The following is an 18,504-nucleotide window of genomic DNA, read 5'->3' as shown; positions in this document are numbered from 1 at the left end:
TCTTTGACCCTGCTATCCTTTAACAGAGCGTTGTTTAGTTTCCATGTGTATGTGGGCATTTTGTTGTCTTTGTTGTTGTTAAAGACCAGCCGTAGACCATGGTGATCTGAGAGGATGCATGGGAGTATTTCAATCTTCTTATATCGATGAAGGCTCGTTCTGTGTCCAATTATGTGGTCAATTTTCGAGAAGGTGCCATGGGGTGGTGAGAAGAAGGTGTATTCTTTTACTTTAGGATAGTATGTTCTGTATATATCTATTAATTCTAGTTGGTTCAAAGTCTCTGCTAGTTTTGCAGTGTCCTTGTTCAGTTTCTGTTTCCCTGATCTGTCCATTGGTGAGAGTGGGGTGTTAAAGTCTCCCACTATTATTGTGTGGGGTGAAATGTATTTTTTGAGCTTTAGTAGAGTTTCTTTTATGAATGTGGGTGCTTTTTTATTTGGAGCATATATGTTAAGGATTGAGAGTTCCTCCTGACAGATTTCCCCGGTAATGAGTAAAAAGTGTCCTTCTTTATCTTTTTTGATAACTTTTGGTTGGAAGTTTACTTTATTCGATATTAGAATAGCCACTCCAGCTTGCTTCTTGGAGCTGTTTGCTTGGAAGTTTTTTTCCCACCCTTTTACTCTGAGATAGTGTCTGTCTCTGTCTCTGAGATGAGTTTCCTGTATGCAGCAAAAGGCTGATTTTGTTTATGTATCCAGTCTGATAGTCTATGTCTCTTTATTGGGGAGTTGAGACCATTTATGTTAATAGATATCAAGGAATAATTGTTTCTGTTTCCTGCCATTTTTGCTTTTTTGGGTTGAGTTGTGTCTGTGTTTTTTTCTTCTTTTAGTTTTCTTGTTTAGGAGTTTTCTTGTTTTTACTAGGCTGTATTTTTCCTCCTTGTATTGGGTTTTCCACCTATAATTCGTTGTAGTGCTGGGTTTGTGGTCAGATATTGTGTGAATTTTGATTTGTCTTGAAATATCGTTGTCTCTCCATCGATGGTGATTGATAGTTTTGCTGGGTATAGCAGCTTGGGCTGGCACTTGTGCTCTCTTAAGGAGTGCATGATGTCTGTCCAGGCTCTTCTAGCTTTCATAGTCTCTGTTGAGAAATCGGGTGTGAGTCTGATTGGTCTGCCTTTATATGTTACCTGACCTTTTTCCCTTACTGCTTTTAGTATTCTTTCTTTACTTTGGGCACTTGATGTTTTTACTATTATGTGTCGAAGACCCTGTGATTTTTCTGAGTGCTCTGACTCTTTATTCATCCCCCCAAGTAAACCTTTCTTTGTGGACACACCCTTCCCATCAAAGTCAGCCTGATTCTATAATTGAGCCTCTACACACTTGCTCATTCTCAAATCTGTTCCTAGGAAGGAACTTAGACCAGCCTGATGGTCAATAACTGATTTACTGAAGCCTGCTGCTTGTTACTTTAATTCCAGGACTTGTTAGGCAGAGGCAAAAGACAGCAGAAAACACTTCATGCTCTTTTAAGGGAAAAATGAACCCAGAGGACTTCTTAATTGTGAACATCTATGCCAAGTGCAAGGGCACCCACATTCATAAGAGAAACATTCATTGAAAGAGATTTGAGACCATCATGGACAACAGAGAGTTCTTGTACAGACAGGGCTACAGAGAGAGCATTAGACTCAAAACAAACAAACTAACAAACAAGCAAACTAATCCCTCCGTTTAGATTTTACAGATATTAATCTCATTATCTCAGGGTTAAAAAAACAGGCAGATCTCAATGAATTTATTGGGTAGTTTCTAGACTGAATCATTTCCCTAAAGAAAAGCCAAAAAACTGAAACTAGCCTAATATTCAAGAGCCCTTTAAATCACTCCACCAAATGAGTTTTTTGTTTATCAATTTAGTAGCTATTTATGCATTCATTTTTAATTTGTTTGGGGACAAGGTCTTGATATCTGGCTAAGGTTGATATAAAACCCCAATTCCAAGCACTCCTCCTTCCACAGCACTCCACTTGATAGGATGACTGCTGTAAACCAACACACCTGGCTGAGATTTCTTCACCTGTGATGCACAGGTTTCTGAGAGTGTGTAACATTGTCATTTCTCTGTTTCTGACACTAGACATACACACAGATGTCCTAAAAATACCCTCTGAGGACATTGTGACAAACACATTGTCACAATTGTGCATTATTTCCAGGAATGTGTAATTCAGTTGGATGCTCTATAATTCTTCAGCTGTGTTAGCTAGCTAGTCAAGAGGGCTGAGGCGGGAGGATGACTTGCATCTATTGTTGTGAAGCAGGAGTTCTAGAGATGCAGTATCCAGATTGTGTTGATTGTTGTTGGTCCTAGGTGCCACAGTATTGAAAGGAGCTCACCAATATGCCAAGCCTTCATCTTTGAAGGTGTAAAGGGAAGCCTCTCAGGGAAGATTGACACCCAGCTAGCTCTATCTAGTTATTTTATTCAAACTCACAACTGTCTGTCCCCTCTTGTGTAATCAAAGACAGCTACAGAATACTTATATATAATAATTAACTTTTAAAAAAGATGATGGGATTCAAGACAGAGTACTGCCTCACACTTATAAGAGGAAGGAGAAATGTTGTCACATCTTCTAAGCTAAGAAACAAATTCTTAGTCAAGCAGGAGTGTGTGACCCTTTTATTTGCATGCTCCATGAGCAGAGCTAGGCTAATCTCTGTGTTCAGGGCCAACCTGGCCTATAAAGGGACCCAAAGCCACTCATGTCCACAGGTGGCTCCGGTGTTTAAAATGCAGACTGATCATTCAGTGGACCCAATCAAAATTCCCAGTACCCATATCAGGTAGCTCATAACCACTTACAACTTCAGATAGAGGTATCCAACTCTTTTGGCCTCTGAGAATTTTCATCCATGTGAACATTTCCCATTAAAGATTCATACATGCACATAATTAAAATAAGAAAAAAGTTTAAAGTATGATAAATGAAATTATAATCCCAGCAATTTGATGAATAAATGATTGTATATTTATAGATTATGTACTAAAATTAAAGTGAAGATTATTTATTAGCAGTATTTTTATCCACCTGAAACTAGCACAATCTTGTGATTAAATATTCACAAATTCATTTCATTTAAAAATTACTTTTTTTGGCTTGTAATGATTTTTGTCTTTAGTTTTTTCTTTTTTTCCCTTTCCTTTCTTTTCCTTTCCCTTCCTTCCTTCCTTTTTTCCTTCCTTCCTTCCTTCCTTCCTTCCCAATATTTTGTGTAGTGCTGGCTGTCCTAGAACTTGATTGGTACAAAAGTCCTTTATCTCAGAGATCTTCCCACCTCTACCTTACTAGTGAAGTGGAAATTTCTAGTTTCTTTGGAATGTTAGTTATAGCAAATGATGTTTTGCTGTGGCACACAGGTGAGTGGTTGTGTTACTAAAGCAGAAACATAAAGGAATGTTTTCCTGAAACAGACCCAGGTGGAAAGATGTTTTACTGAAGCAGACACAGGAAAGAATGTTTACCTGAAGAAGACACAGGTGAAAGTTTTGATGTAGTAGAAATATAAATCATGCTTCTTAAAGGAGCAACTATGACCCCACAGAGAGTGGGAGACCATCACTGATCATTGGTTTGGTGTGCTCTGCCTCACTGTTCTTCACTAAAAGCACCCATGTAATGATTTGTGTTATTTGAGCTCAACTTGTGATAATGGTGCTATTGAGAGAAACTTTCCAAGAGCTTCTCATGAGGTTCCCATGCTAACTTGCTTCTTCTGTGGCCACTCCTGAGGCCAGCTGCAAGCCTAGTGGTTTCTTACCACAGCTGGGGATCCCTACCTAATATCTGCCTGCGAAGAGACCTAGACTGAAGCTGCTTTTGAATCAGAAGGCTACTTTGGCTGGCAGGTTGTGGCTATAAAGGAAGGGTTTGGCTGAAAGATATATAAAGAGTCAAAGGAGAGAGAGAGAAACTCCTGGTCTCTTAGAGCCTGAAGTGACAGCCTTCATCTGCCTGAATATGGTGATCTGTCTCAACTGTCCTGATGAAGTAAGTCCATCAGTTATATAAGGATACCTCAACTCGTATGACCTACTCTAGGCTTGTCCTTGCTTGATAATTTGTTCATATAACTTTTTACTTGCTGGTTTTTCTTTTGTGAAATGAGCCTTCTCTGCATAAGATTGCATATCCTGTATCCTAGATATTCTGTATTTTTGGCTTATATCCACTTATCAGTACATATCATGTATGTCACTTTGAGTCCGGGTCACCTCACTCAGGATGATATTTTCTAATTCCCTCCATTTGTCTGCAAAATGTATGCTGTCCTCATTTTTAAAAAATAGTTGAATAGTATTCTATTTTGTAAATAAACTACATTTTCTGTATTCATTTGTCAGTTAAGTACTCTCTGGGTTGTTTCTAGCTTCTGGCTAATACAAGTTAGACTGCTATGAACATAGTGGAGCAAGTGTCCTTGTTGTATGGTAGAGCATCTTCTGGATGTATGGCCAGGAGTGGTATAGCAGGCTTGTCAGGTTGAAGCATTTCCAATTTTCTGAGGAACAACTAGGTTGACTCCCAGAGTGGTTGTACAAGTTTGTAAACCCACTATGGGCGAAGGCCTGTTTCTCTTTCTCCATATGCTTGCCAGCAGGTGCAGCTACTTTCATTTTTGATCTCAGCCTTTCTGATTGTTGCAAGGGTAGAATCTCAAGGTCATTTTGGTTTTCATTTCTCTGATGACTAAGGACTTTGAACATTTTAAACTGCTTTTTCAACCATTTGAGATTCATCTGTGGTTGGATTAGGGGTAAGATTGAAGAAGCTGAAGGGAAGAACAACCCCATAGTATAACCACCAGTCAAACAGCCTGGATATCTGGGAGCTCCGAGGGACCTGGCCTCAGACCAGGCAGCATACACAGACTGGCTCAAAGCCCCCAGTGCATATGTCGCAGAGGACTGCCTGGTCTGTTGTTAGAAAGAAAAGATGCACCTGATCCTGGACAGACTTAAGGCCCTAGAGTAGAAGTATGCCTGGAGGGTGGGGGTGAAGAGGAGCACACTCCTCATGGCTATGTGAAGGAGGAATTGAATGAAGAACTGTGGAGGCGGGGCAATGGCTGGATGTAAATGAGAGGATTGCCTGGCCTGAAACTCAGAGAATGTCCTACCTTGGCCACCTGAGAGCTGCTTAACAGGAATAGCCCTGTATGATCGCAATTACATCTAATTACTAATGGGTCATTGTGGTTCCTGTGGAATTTTTTGTTTTATTTGGATTTGTTTTTGTCTTTTGACACAGTCTCACTAAGAATGTCTGGGTGATCTGGAATTCAAGGCACTCTTGAGCTTGAATGTCAGATGTGAGTTACTCAAATGCCTTAACTACTGATCTTATGTCTCTTTAAGCCTGGCATTCTTTGGTGTGCTTTATTTCCAGCAAAAGGGAGGCAAAGGGAGGATGTAAGTGTCAAAACAGTCCAGTATTATATATCTTTATAAAAAGCAAAACAAGAGAGTAGAGAGATGGCTTAGTGGGTAAGAACACTGAATGTTCTTCCAGACGTATTCCATTGCCAGGAACTACATGGTGGCACCTAATGATCTGTAACGGAATCTGATGCCATCTTTAGGTGTGTCTAAAGACACTGTTCTTATATATTAAATATAATGTGAGTGTGTGCGTGTACTTAGAAGACTTCATATCCCAATCACATTTGCTTCCTCTCTTCCATACCTATCCTTGACTGCAACAGAAAGGCATAGTCTGCATGTTCTCTACATTTGATGCCAGCCTAATTACATAGACAGTTTCAAAACAGCCATGGGTAAGACCATGGCTAAAGGAAGCAAAATAAAACAAAGAAAGAAAATCAAGGTATTCCCATCCATATCAATCAGTTTGGTGATTGATACATGATATATTCCTTTCAGGGAATACAGGATGTATTCAGAATTACCAGAAGAAGCTAGCATTTTTAAATGAACTGTTCAAATGTAAAATCTACATATCACTTGAAATTAAAATGTCTGCTCCTTTTTCTTGCATTTTTTTTTGTCTTCCAATGATTTCTGCACATCTCATGGAAGCTCTTTTGGTGCTGTAGAAGTAATCAATCATGACATTAAGCAAAGGATCCTCCACCCTGCACCATCTGAATTATAATCTCCCCCTCACAGTCTCTTCCCTCTCAATGCTTTATAAAGAGTTACAGACCATTACAGTGGTTCCTGAAGACTTACTGACTTTAGTGTTCCTTCCACTCTACTCAGCCCTCTCACGTGCAGAACTCAAGCTTGCAGCCTTCTCATCACGTACTCCAACAGGCCTGTATGATGATAATCACAGATTAATGTCACTAACTAATAGTGGGGATTTCAAAGGTGCCAGTGTAGCTGGATAAATAGAGAATGTGGAAAGTTTTCAAACCTTTCTTTTGCTTTCTTTGAGTGATTTGTAAGCTATTCATAGAGTATTCATTATCAAACAACTGACTGTTAACAATGCCTGTTATCCCTTCCCAGTGGGATGTACTCACCCTAGCTGTAACAGTAAATAAACGTGGTCTTTGGGAACTAGGACACTTTGGAGACACTTCACAAAATCAGAGAGAATTATGGCTTTGAAATCAACAAATACCGTATTAAACAGTTCTGAATTACACATGCTATAGTGTCACCGGGTGAGCTGAGGGTGCTCAAACTGGGAAAATGAGTTCTCCATTCTCATCAGTAGTGATCCAGCCCTCACACTTCTCTGTGTGGGCAGAAGGGTTCCCTAAGTTTCTTGTCATTAATGATGTATTTCCCCTGATACTCTAGGTTGAATCTATAGAGGAAGACATACCAAATGTCTACAACCCACCTACCCTCCAGAATTTGGCAAGAAAGAGACTACTGAGAGAGGAGTCCTTGGCCATTTCTGCTCTCACAGATCTGCCCAATAGTATGTTTCCAGTGATGTTTGAGGAGGCCTTTATTGGTGGACATACAAAGATCTTGACAGCCATGATACCTTTGTGGCCTTTTTCATACCTTTCTGTAGGAATCCTGACAGAGAATTTCAATCTGGAAACTTTGAAAGCTGTGCTTGAGGGTGTAGATATACTGATTTCACAACAGTTTCACAACAGGTAAGCAAGATCACCTGGGGTTTTAGGAAGGTCCTCTGGGTACTGAGAAGAGATAAGTACAGGCAGAGAATATTTGGAAAATATTAGATCAGAGGCTTGTAATGTTCAATTCTTTCTTCATTGCACAGTCATGACTTTCATTCACACTGTAGAAGTGGTGTAGATGCTTGGGATCAGTCTCAGCTATCTGGGCAAATCATGTCTAATGTATGAGATAGAAAAGAATAGACACACCCAGTGTGTAATGGTTTCTTTCCTGCATCCCTCAAAAGTACAAGTAAAATGAGGTTGGAATTGATGGGCCTGGAATGAAGGGGATGTAAGACAGGACTAAAGATGCCCTTCTTGTTGTTTTTTTTTTTAAATATTTTTAAACAACTTTATTTTACAAAACAAAGATAAATGTACAAATTTTAAGCATTTTTTTGCATAAAATTATACAATTTTTGTCAGTACTTTTTTCAGATTTTAAAATTTTTACATAAAACTGTATGAATATATTTTAGTCAGTATTTTAGTATTTTAGTCAGTACTTGATATTTTTAAAGGTTTGATAGTATGCATTGAAAACTTAATAGTTACAATGAGTATAAAGTACATGTAAAACAAAATGTAACATGGAAATAGTTAAAGTTTTCTTTTTGTATAAAGATTTTTTTGTTTTGTTTTATTTTGTTTTCTTTATTTCTTGGACTTCATACAGTCTGTGAGTTGTTTCTGGGCAGTGCGAGCCTCTGGGGTTAGCATCCCACTATCAGTGATTGCATATTATGTCTGTTCTTTTGTGACTGGGTTATGTCACTCAGAATGATATTCTCTAGATGCAGCCCTTTTCTTAAGAATTTGGTCAAGTCATTGTTTCTGGTGGCTGAGTAGTATTCCATTGTGTAAATGTACCACAATTTTTGTATCCATTCATCTTCTGAAGGACATCTGGGTTCTTTCCAGCTTCTGGCTATTATAAATAGAGCTGCTATGAACATTGTGGTGCATATATCTTTGTTGTGTACTAAGGTGTCTCTGGGGTATATGCCCAGAAGTGGAATAGCTGGGTCTTCAGGTAGTATTATGTCCAATTTTCTGAGGTATCGCCAGACTGATTTCCAGAGTGGCTGTATTAGTTTGCAACCCCACCAACAGTGGAGAAGGGTTCCTCTTTCTCTGCAACCTCGACAGCATCTGTTCTCTGAGTTTTGGATCTTGGCCAATCTGACTGGTGTGAGGTGGAATCTCAGGGTTGTTTTGATTTGCATTTCCCTGATGGCTAAGGATGTCGAGCACTTCCTCAGATATTTCTCAGCCATTCCATATTCCTCAACTGAGAACGTTCTGTTTAGCTCTTTACCCCATTTTTTAATAGGGTTATTTGATTCTCTGGTGTCTAGCTTTTTGAGTTCCTTGTATACCTTAGATATTTGGCCTTTTTTTGATGTGGAGTTGCTAAAAATCTTCTCCCATTCTGTTGGCTGCCATTTTCTTTTCTTGACAATGTCCTTAGCCTTACAGAAACTTTGCAATCTCATTAAGTCCCATTTGTTAATCTTTGACCTTAGAGCTTGAGCCAATGGTGTTTTGTTCAGAAAATTTTCTCCTGTGCCTATATGTTCTAAAGTTTTCCCTACTTTCTCATCTAATAGTTTCAGTGTATCTGGTTTAATGTGGAGATCTTTCATCCACTTATACTTGAGCTTGTACAAGGAGATAAGAAAGGGTCTATTTTCATTCTTTTGCATGTTGAGTGCCAGTTGGATCAACACCATTTCTTGAATAGGCTGTCCTTTTTCCATTGAATGTTTATGGCTCCTTTGTCAAAAATCAGGTGACCATATATGTGAGGGCTCATTTCTGGATCTTCTATTCTATTCCATTGATCCACATGCCTATTTCTGTACCAGTACCATGCAGTTTTCAGCACAATTGCCTTGTAGTATAGCTTGAATTCAGGGATAGTGATTCCCTCAGATGTTTTCTTATTGTTGTGGATGGATTTAGCTATTCTAGGTTTTTTGTTGTTCCATATGAAATTGTACATTGATCGTTCCAATTCCATGAAGATCTGTGTTGGAATTTTGATGGGGATTGCGTTGAATCTGTAGATTGCTTTTGGTAGGATGGCCATTTTTAAAATGTTGATCTTTCCAATTCATGAGCATGGGAGATCTTTCCATTTTCTGAGAGCCTCCTCAATTTCCTTCTTTAGAGGTTTGAAGTTCTTGTCATACAGGTCCTTCACTTGTTTAGTTAGAGTCACACCAAGGTATTTCATAGTTTTTGTGACGATTGTGAAGGGTACCTTTTCCCTAATTTCTTTCTCCACATGTTTGTCCTTTGAGTATAGGAAGGCTACTGATTTGTTTGAGTTGATTTTGTATCCAGCCACTTGCTGAACTTGTTTATCAGCTGTCGGGAGTTCTCTGGTGGAGTTTTTGGGGTCACTCAAGTACACTATCATGTCATCGGCAAAGAGTGATGTTTTTATCTCTTCCTTTCCGATTTGTATCCCCTTGATCTCCTTTTGCTGTCTAATTGCTCCAGCCAGGACTTCCAGTACTATGTTGAATAGGTAGGGGGAGAGTGGGCAGCCTTGTCGAGTTCCTGATTTTAGTGGAATTGCTTCAAGTTTCCCACCATTAAGTTTGATGTTGAAGATGCCCCTCTTGTAATGAATGGTATTCATTTACTCAGCATGAGACTTGGGGTTTATCTATGCATGGAAAAAAAGCAAAGTTTGAGAAAAAACAGCCAAAGTATGAGGCATGGAAGAGAATCAGAATGTAAGATATGTCATCTATTTTTTTCTGAGAATTATACTCATTCCTTCCACAGTATGTGCCAACTCAGAGAGATCTACTGGGGGGATGACTTCTGTGAGCTTTCTGGAATATCGACTAGATCCCATGAAGTTGAAGACTTACCACAGCCTATAACACAGATGCAACCAGTGGAGAACAGTCCTGACTGTGGGGTGAAGAATGAATTGAAGATCACAACTCACGTGGATTTCGAGTGTTTTACTGACTTTTCCACATACTTGTTACAGTGGGCTCAACAGAGAAAAGATTCCATTCATTTATGCTGTAGAAAGCTGCGGATAGGTATATCAACTAAGGACACAGTCAAAGATGTATTCAAAACTATACATGCACATTGTATACAAGAGCTGAAGCTATATGGTATACTAATAAATGATTTGGATTTTCTTTTTCCCTACCTGAGACAGATGAAAAATCTTTGTATACTTCATCTAAGGAACATCACAGGTACCCTCAGTATAGGTGATTCTGGAGAGCTTGATGAGAAAGTGATCACATTGGTTTCTGAACTTCCCATATTCAACTGTCTTGAGGGACTCTATGTACATAATGTTTCTTTTATAAAAGGAAACCTGAAAGAATGGCTCAGGTAAGGGTGTACTGAGAGGATTCAGTAGACTAAAATACCTTTTTGCTTTTCTTTTTTTATATTTCTTTTCTGTTGGTTTTTTGTGTTGTTTTGCTTGCAAGCTAGGGAGTTTTGGCCACAATAAATCTAGTACTATTAGAGACATAGCATTTCTCAGCAGATGAGCTCTGGGATATGTATGACCAGGCATAAGCATACCTCTTATTGCTCAAGTTTGGAAGCTTTTAAATACAAAAAGCGGTTGAGTACATGAAAAATGTGCAACACTGTCTTATAGGTGAAGACAGGATCATAGGCCTTAGAGGGACAAAACCTCTGAGAACTCATAAAAGTATCACTATAAAGTTGTTGAATTGTGTTTGTTGTAAGTAATCCTCCCTATATGCACTATGATAGACTGTTATATTCATTTCTGTGGTTGCCAGGCCCTGAATCATGCCTATGGTGATATCTACAAACCTCATACTAGCATGCTTTTGAGTTGTATAAGCAAACAGAAGGTCATGTCCTGGGTGGGGTTTGAACAATTGAGGTCAATATATAGTTAAATTGAGTTTGAGAGAAGTGTCATCTGCTTAGTTTCCAGTCTTATCAACCCTTCAACACAATTTGCCAAAATGAATTTTTTTCTCTCCTCAGGTTCCTGAAGAAGCCCTTGGAGACTCTTTGCATTACTGACTGTGATCTCTCACAGTCAGACTTGGATTGCCTGCCCTATTGCCAGAATATTTTTGAGCTCAAATGTCTCCACCTTAGTGTACCTTTAGGTAATTTACTCCTTGAGCCTCTTGTGTTTCTCCTTGAGAGAGTTAGACATACCCTGGAAGTCCTGATATTAAAGTCTTGTAGTATGGGGGAATCTCATTTCAATACCCTTCTGCCTGTCATAAGCCAATGTTCCAAACTTGCTCAAATCAATTTCTATGAAAATAAACTCTCTGTGGCTTCTTTAAAACAACTTCTACACCACACAGCCAATATGAGGCAGCTAACTAATGAGTATTATCCTGCTCCTCTGGAGTGCTATAATGATGAGAATGTAATACTAAAAGACAAATTAGAAAATTTTGGTCCTGAGCTCCTGGATATACTCAGGGCCAAAAGACAGCCCAAGAAGGTCATCTTCGCTACACTCCCATGTTCTCTGTGTGGTTGTTACTGTGTTTATGATCTAGAGACCCAAAATTGTTTTGTTCTAAATTACCTGCCGTAAGAGTCATTGTGCAACCCAGAAAGGGAAGCTTAATATTTGTTATTGATGAAGTCCTAAGTGAAGGGATCATGGATAGATATGATAAGCACCTAAAGGTCTGAGAGACACTAGAATGCCAAGATCCTCTCTAAACAGATGAATGGAATGTTGTGTCTGCTGAGAGTATCAAGCACTCTTTTCTCCTCTAGGATCATTGTAGTTTGAGTGTTACAATACAGGCACTCTCCCATGAGGAGATCGGCCCAGCTGTTGACTGCATACAATAAAAGTGTTTACTTTCTGGGTTGCTGGTATATCTCTATCAGAGCACAGTGCCTAATCTCTGTATTTCTATATCTGTGTATGGTTTCTTCACTCATCAACATAATTAAGTATATCTCAAATCTGTACAGTGCCTTGCATCCTAGGAATGGGTCTCATAAAGGGGACCCAAAGGACAAAGCTTCACAAAGTGCTTAATGTTTTGGAACCAAATTAGTATTTAGTACAGTCAGATCAAAACAACTGAGTTAGATATGGAGAAAATGGGATAAGGAGACAGGATTTTTCAGAGTTCAAGAAAAATAAGAATCAAGTGAGTACAAAGGCAGGAACATTTGGGGAACTATGTACTTGTATTTAATATTTGCTGGAAGATATTATTTGCAACATGAACACTCAGAGACCTGATATTAAAATGAGAATGATGTAGCATTAGGTTATCTAGTTCTTCATACTTCCTGAACAGTTTATATGTTGGCTAAGAAGAGCTTCACTTTGGCAGAGAAACATGTCCTAACACCATCCCCTGGTTCACTGTGACAGGTCCTCTTGGGGACTCTCAGACTTCATGTGTAGTGCAAATTTAAGATATTAAGGTGGCACACAGCAGGCTGTGGTAATGATCTTCACTATGAAAATTATCACTGTCTCCTTACTTTATTCATCTCTTCAACTTCCAGTCTGGCCCATGTATCTGGACCTATTATCCTCAGACTCTGCCTCATTGGTCTTATTTTTCTTTAGATTTTCTGGAGAGCTGAGATTAAATATGTGCACCTCCATGCCAGGTTATTTTCTTTTTTTAAAAAAATGTAACTGGATGTTCTTTATGAGATTCCAAGGATAGCCTGAGAAAATTTAAAACCTTGAGTTTTCTGGGTGGATGCATTGGAGGATGAAAGATATTTCTGGTAGGAGTCAGGATTGAGATGTTCTGGAGGTATCCTCAGAGTGAGCCCAAGATGCCCTCAGACACAGTTCCAACACAAGGAAGATTTATGTGACTCAGAGAGACAAAGGGTAAGGGATAAGAGACAATGAAAGGAGATAGAAGATGAAGGGGAAGGGAACAAGGGAGAGGGTAAAGGACAACTTGGGGGCAGGAACAAAGGATTATCTCTGGACAGAAAAAAGTATATTTAGCCTAGAGGCCAAAGGCATGTTATAAAGCTAAAAGATAAACTCAGTTTGAGAATGAGGTTTTTGTTTTAATTGGTGTGAATAATTACATAAGCCAATCAAGACTTTTGAATAACAGACTTGAGAGATTAGCCTTGGTAGTGAGCCTAGAGAAGAGAAAGTATTCAAATAAAGGAATGGACCTTCCAGCTACCTTTCAAAATGTAATCTAATGGGTCTCATCATGGCACAAGGATGGGTAACAAAGACCAGGGCTGTCAGGGCCTTGTTTGCTTTTGTCTGGCTGGCTACAGTGCCATCACAGAGGCAGGAGGATTGCGGGATTTGGAGCATCAAATTAACCAACAGATTAAGACCATGTAGCAAAAAACAAAACTAAAAGTAAAAACAAAAACCCAGCTTCCGCTAAAACAAATTATGTACATAGTACCTCACTCGATTTACTAATACATGACTAAATAAGACACAGCTGTGAAAAATAATACATTGAACGGGCTCTGGACTGTCAAACTAGAGTGAATTATTTTTGGATTTCAAAAGAAAAACAATGAAGATAATAAGCATAATCTCAGGCAACATCAGTTGGGGAAAAAGCAGCCAATCAGAAGGCAAGTATTGATTGTAAAGGGGAGCAGAGAGGGAAAGAGGTGAGTGCATAAGTAGCTCTGTTCTCAGATTTCATGCATGTCTCCCTGTGTTAAAGCCTATAAATTATGTAAATAGAATTTTTGTAAATTTTGTCTGCTTTAATTGGGTGCAGAGAGGTTTTTTTTGTTTTTGTTTTTTATTGTTTTTAGAGCGAGAGATAAAGTGAAATACTGTAAAAGTTAAATTGGTAGTACTTTATAAATACATGCAACTAAAGGAAGGTATTTTCTATTACAAAACACATATAGATCCTTAGGTATAACCTGAATAGAAATAACATTCGATGTAAAACAAAAAAGATAAAGAAATGGAACTGGATAGATGGCTCAGTGGTTAAGATCATTGACTGCTCTTCCAGAAGTTCTGAGTTCAATTCTCAGCAAACACTTGGTGCCTTACAACCACCTATATTGGGATCCAATGTCCTGTTTTGGTGTGTTTGAAGTCAGCTACAGTGTACTGTCATATAAAAAATATATTTTAAAGAAAGAAAAAATGGAAATTGATTAGATGGATTTGAAACTGTCTTACAGGATAATGTGGTAGCACATGCCATTAGTCCCATTACTCTGCAGGCAGATGGATGGAGATTTGAATAGTTTGTAGGCCAGCCTGATCTAAGGTGTTACTTCTAGCCAGAGTTACATTAGTGATGGATTTTCTCAAAGGAAAAACAAAATCAAAGCCAAACAAACAAACAAAATATAACCACTGCATTTACAATCAATACCAGTGTCTTCAACCAGTTCATCTCAAGTGACTGAATTTGAGCTCTTCTTTCCCATATCCTGTCTAATAATTATGGATCTAATTGATTAGCCCATTGGAAGAAGCTGATTTACAGGCAGTGAGGGCTGATAACAAGAAGCAAAACCCAGGATAAGGCAGTAAGTCTCAGCTTCTCTATTCCCAGAAACTTCTCTGATTCTAAAGCAGTGAGATGCCCTACTCCTCATAAATCTCAATTCCAGGTCTACCTGCAAAGTAAAAACTGCCATCATATTGGATGCCTGAGTCCTACAAAATAAAAAAAAATTGTTTACTGTATAGACAAATAATGTTCCCTCTATGAAAAACAAAATACCTTACAGTTGTTTGAACATCAAGAGCCTATTCATTAAATCACTGCCCAGCACTCTTTGATTTTATTTGAGTAGTTGCTACTGCTACTTGATTACTTCGTCTTATATATATCTTTGAGACACAGTCATTTTCTATGGAATAGATTTCTTTCAAACATCAACCCTCAGCAATCCTCCTACCTCAGCCTTCTTCCTAGTAGGATGACAGTTGAGAGCCAACATATCTGGCTGAGTTTTCTTTGCCTTTGCCACATATAATTCTGGTAGTACGTTAAATTGGCATTACTTTATCTTAGACAGCAGAAACATCCACACCAAACCTGAAAAAAAATCTTTAGAGAACCTTGTGGAAACATTTTTTTACAACTGTGAAATGTGTTCTGAAATATATAAAACCTAGGTTGGGAGCTCTGTGAGTCAGTTGTCTGCTATGTTAGGTACTAAAAAGGCTGAGTCAGAAGGATGACTTGCGTCTATTAATGGTAGGCAAGAGTTCTAGATATGTAGCAGAACAGGAAAAGTCTTTGAAAAAATACAAACTCAAGGGTTACTTTTTTCAGCAGTGCATAAACTTGATATGTTTAGATATGCATGTCATCACAGAAATCAAGTGTTTGTGGCATGAACATGAGAAAAGCAAGCACAACTTTGGCTAACTAGCATGTTTGTAGCCAGCCTAGGCTTTCCAAAACTATTTCTCAAAACAACTTAAAACTGTGTTATAAATAAAGACAGGGCCCTTATATTTCTGTCAGAAAGAACTGTTTTTTTGAAAACAGCACAATGGATACAGCTAAGAAAAATAAGATTGGGAACAGAGTCAAGAATAGCCACAGATAACTTTAATATGAACATCTGGGAGACAGAGGCACATAGGTAGATCTCTGTGAGTTTGAAGCCAGATTGATTTACATAAAAAACCTACCGAAGAGTCAGAGATTAATGGTTATTAATGTAGTTGCTGGGAATTCAACTCAGTAACTCTGGAAGAGCAGTTGGTGGTCTTAACCACCAAGCTATGTCCCCAGCTACTTAGTGGGCACATTTTTAATTTTAGTGTTCCAATAGGAATAGCAAATGGGTCTCAGTATTTTGAAGGACATCCAGGTATACATACAAACTTTCAGGCCAGTCAGATCTACATATTGAAAACATTTCTTCATAAATTTTTGAGGGCTGGACTGATAGCTTAGGTGTTTATAACACAGTGTTCACTTTCAGAAGACAAGATTTCCATGCCCAGCAAACTTCATCCACCACCTCCTATTAAAGCACACACAACAGCTCTAAATTACACCCCATCCCATTGGCTCCATATTCAGGCCAACAACAATGGCTACTTTCCTGGTGATGATGCAGGCACCAGCAACTCCAGATAAAACCTTGACTTATGTCCCCTCATTCCTTTTGAAGTAGAGTCAACAGGTCCAAGATTTTTCCCACAACCTGTTTCTCTTTTCTGGGTCATATCTTTATCAGAAGACTTCTGCTTTTTCGGAGGCCAAGAAGTTCTATGGACACTAAAAGCAACATTGGGACCCAAAATGCTAGAGGACATGCATCCCACAGAATCTCCAATGGGCACACCATATTGAACTTGAAGAATCACAGATTACCAGGACTGCAAAAGACCCAAGAAGAAAAAGAAGCCAAAGAGAGGGGGATATGGAAACCATCCACTGAACAAAAAAGAACTCAGAAATTACCTAAAACTAGAGTAACCTGAAAACCCGATATCTGGAGGCCACTGTAAGAACACAATAAACAATAGCCAGTACATTATTGTATCTTCAGAGCCCAGCTATCCTATTATAGCCAGCCCTGGATATTCTAATAAAATGAAGCACAAGAAAATGACCTAAAATCTAATCCTATAAATAACATAAAGGCCTTTAAACAGGAAAGGGATAACTGCCTTAGAGAAACCCAGTAAAGTACAAAGACATGAAGGAAATAAAGAAAATTGTTTAAGACATGAAAAATTGAAATAAAAGAGAAGAATAATAATGCATCATAGCAAGAGAAACTACAGATGAGAGCATCAGTAAGAGAACACAAGAGATGGAAGAAAGAATCTCAGGTATGAGATATGATAGAAGAAATTGATAGATTATTTTTAAAAGGTCCTGGCATAAAACATCCAGGAAATTTGGACATTATGAAACCATAAAATTTAAGAAAACTAGATATGGAGGTAAGAAAATACCCTCAGCGTCAATGACCAGAAAATAATTTCAAAAATATCATAGAAGAAAATATCCATAACTTAAAGAATGAAATGCCTATAAACATGTAGAACACAAGATAGATTCGATCAGAAAAGAAAGTCCCAATGTCACATAAATAAAAACATAAATTTACAAATCAAAAAAGAATATTAAGGTTGTAAGATAAAAAAGGGCAAATTACACATAAAGGCACACCTATAAGAACTATACTTGACTTCGCAAAAAAGATTCTCATAGGCACAAGGGCTTGGTCAGTTGCCTTGCAGTCTGTAAAGGACCACAAATGCTATCCCATACTGCTGTACACAGCAAGTGTTCAGTTATTATAGATGGAGAACAAAAGATATTCCATGACAAAATCAAACTTTATGTTCTTTATTGATTATTTATTTACAATTTTAATGTTTCCCCATTCTTGGTCACCCCTCTGAAATGGGGTCTCCCATCCCCATCCTGTTTCACTGTAAGAAGGAAATATTCTAACCACCAAAAAACCTATCCTATCACAAACACCTAATGTGGGAACACATCAAAAATGTCATTTTTCACAGATAGAAGAAGTAGAGGCTAGAGGCATACTGTCTAGGTCTGGCCTTGCTCTATGATCTGGAATCATTTTGTGAGACAGTAAGATCATCTTGAATTCCTTTCAAAAATCTTCAGGGTCCTCAAAACTAACCAGTTTGGAACACTGTTTGTTCACTTAGCCTATTAGAATCTACCTGCTACCTCATCTGATCCACCAGATGCCATCGAAATTATCCAGGCAACACTAGGGCAAAGTAGATTTCATAACAGACAGCAAATAATTGGGAACAAAATTGTTGAAATCCAGAGAAATAGGGCTTTGCTAAAGTACCCTTATTGTAACAAAACAAATGCAAGAATGCAAATAAAACTGGAGCACAAAAAGTGGATCTTAAATCCAATCTTCAAAGATGATGAGTCTTTTTTCTTTTCCTTTTTTATGATTTTGTGTGCCTTATAGGTTTTTATTAATCTTTATTTTTAAAAAAAGATAAAAGAAAAAAACAATTTAAACATTTTTACATACATTTATACAAATACAATTGTGCCAGTGCTTGGCTTTTTTTCTCCTTTTTTTAAGGTTTGATACTCTGCATTAAGGTCTTACTAGTTACAATGAACAAAAAGTACATGTAAAACAGGATGTAACCCGGAATTAGTCGATATTTTCTTGGTGTGTAAGGAATGAGAATGACGTATTTTTTTTTTGTTTTGTTTTCTTTTTTTCTTGAACTTCACACAGTCTGTGAGTTGTTTCTGGGGCAGTGTGAGCCTCTGGGGTTAGCATCCCACTTTCAGTGACTGCATATTATGTCTATTCTTTTGTGACTGGGTTATCTCACTCAGGATGATATTCTCTAGATGCAACCATTTAGGTTAAGTCATTGTTTCTGATGGCTGAG

At 38.2% G+C, this 18,504-nt stretch overlaps 1 pseudogene across 1 annotated transcript; it reads left to right on the top strand.

Moving 5' to 3' along the window:
• The first annotated feature begins 3,979 nt into the window (after positions 1-3,979).
• Positions 3,980-11,672, top strand: LOC308424351 (oogenesin-1-like; annotated as a pseudogene). The gene is made up of 5 exons: positions 3,980-4,009; positions 6,790-6,913; positions 7,013-7,100; positions 10,350-10,502; positions 11,142-11,672. The product of its transcript is annotated as an oogenesin-1-like (transcript).
• The last annotated feature ends 6,832 nt before the right edge of the window (positions 11,673-18,504 follow it).

The sequence above is a fragment of the Micromys minutus genome (assembly GCF_963924665.1).
Source record: "Micromys minutus genome assembly, chromosome: 9".
NCBI classification, from domain to species: domain Eukaryota; kingdom Metazoa; phylum Chordata; class Mammalia; order Rodentia; family Muridae; genus Micromys; species Micromys minutus.
This window is presented reverse-complemented; position numbering and strand designations above follow the sequence as displayed.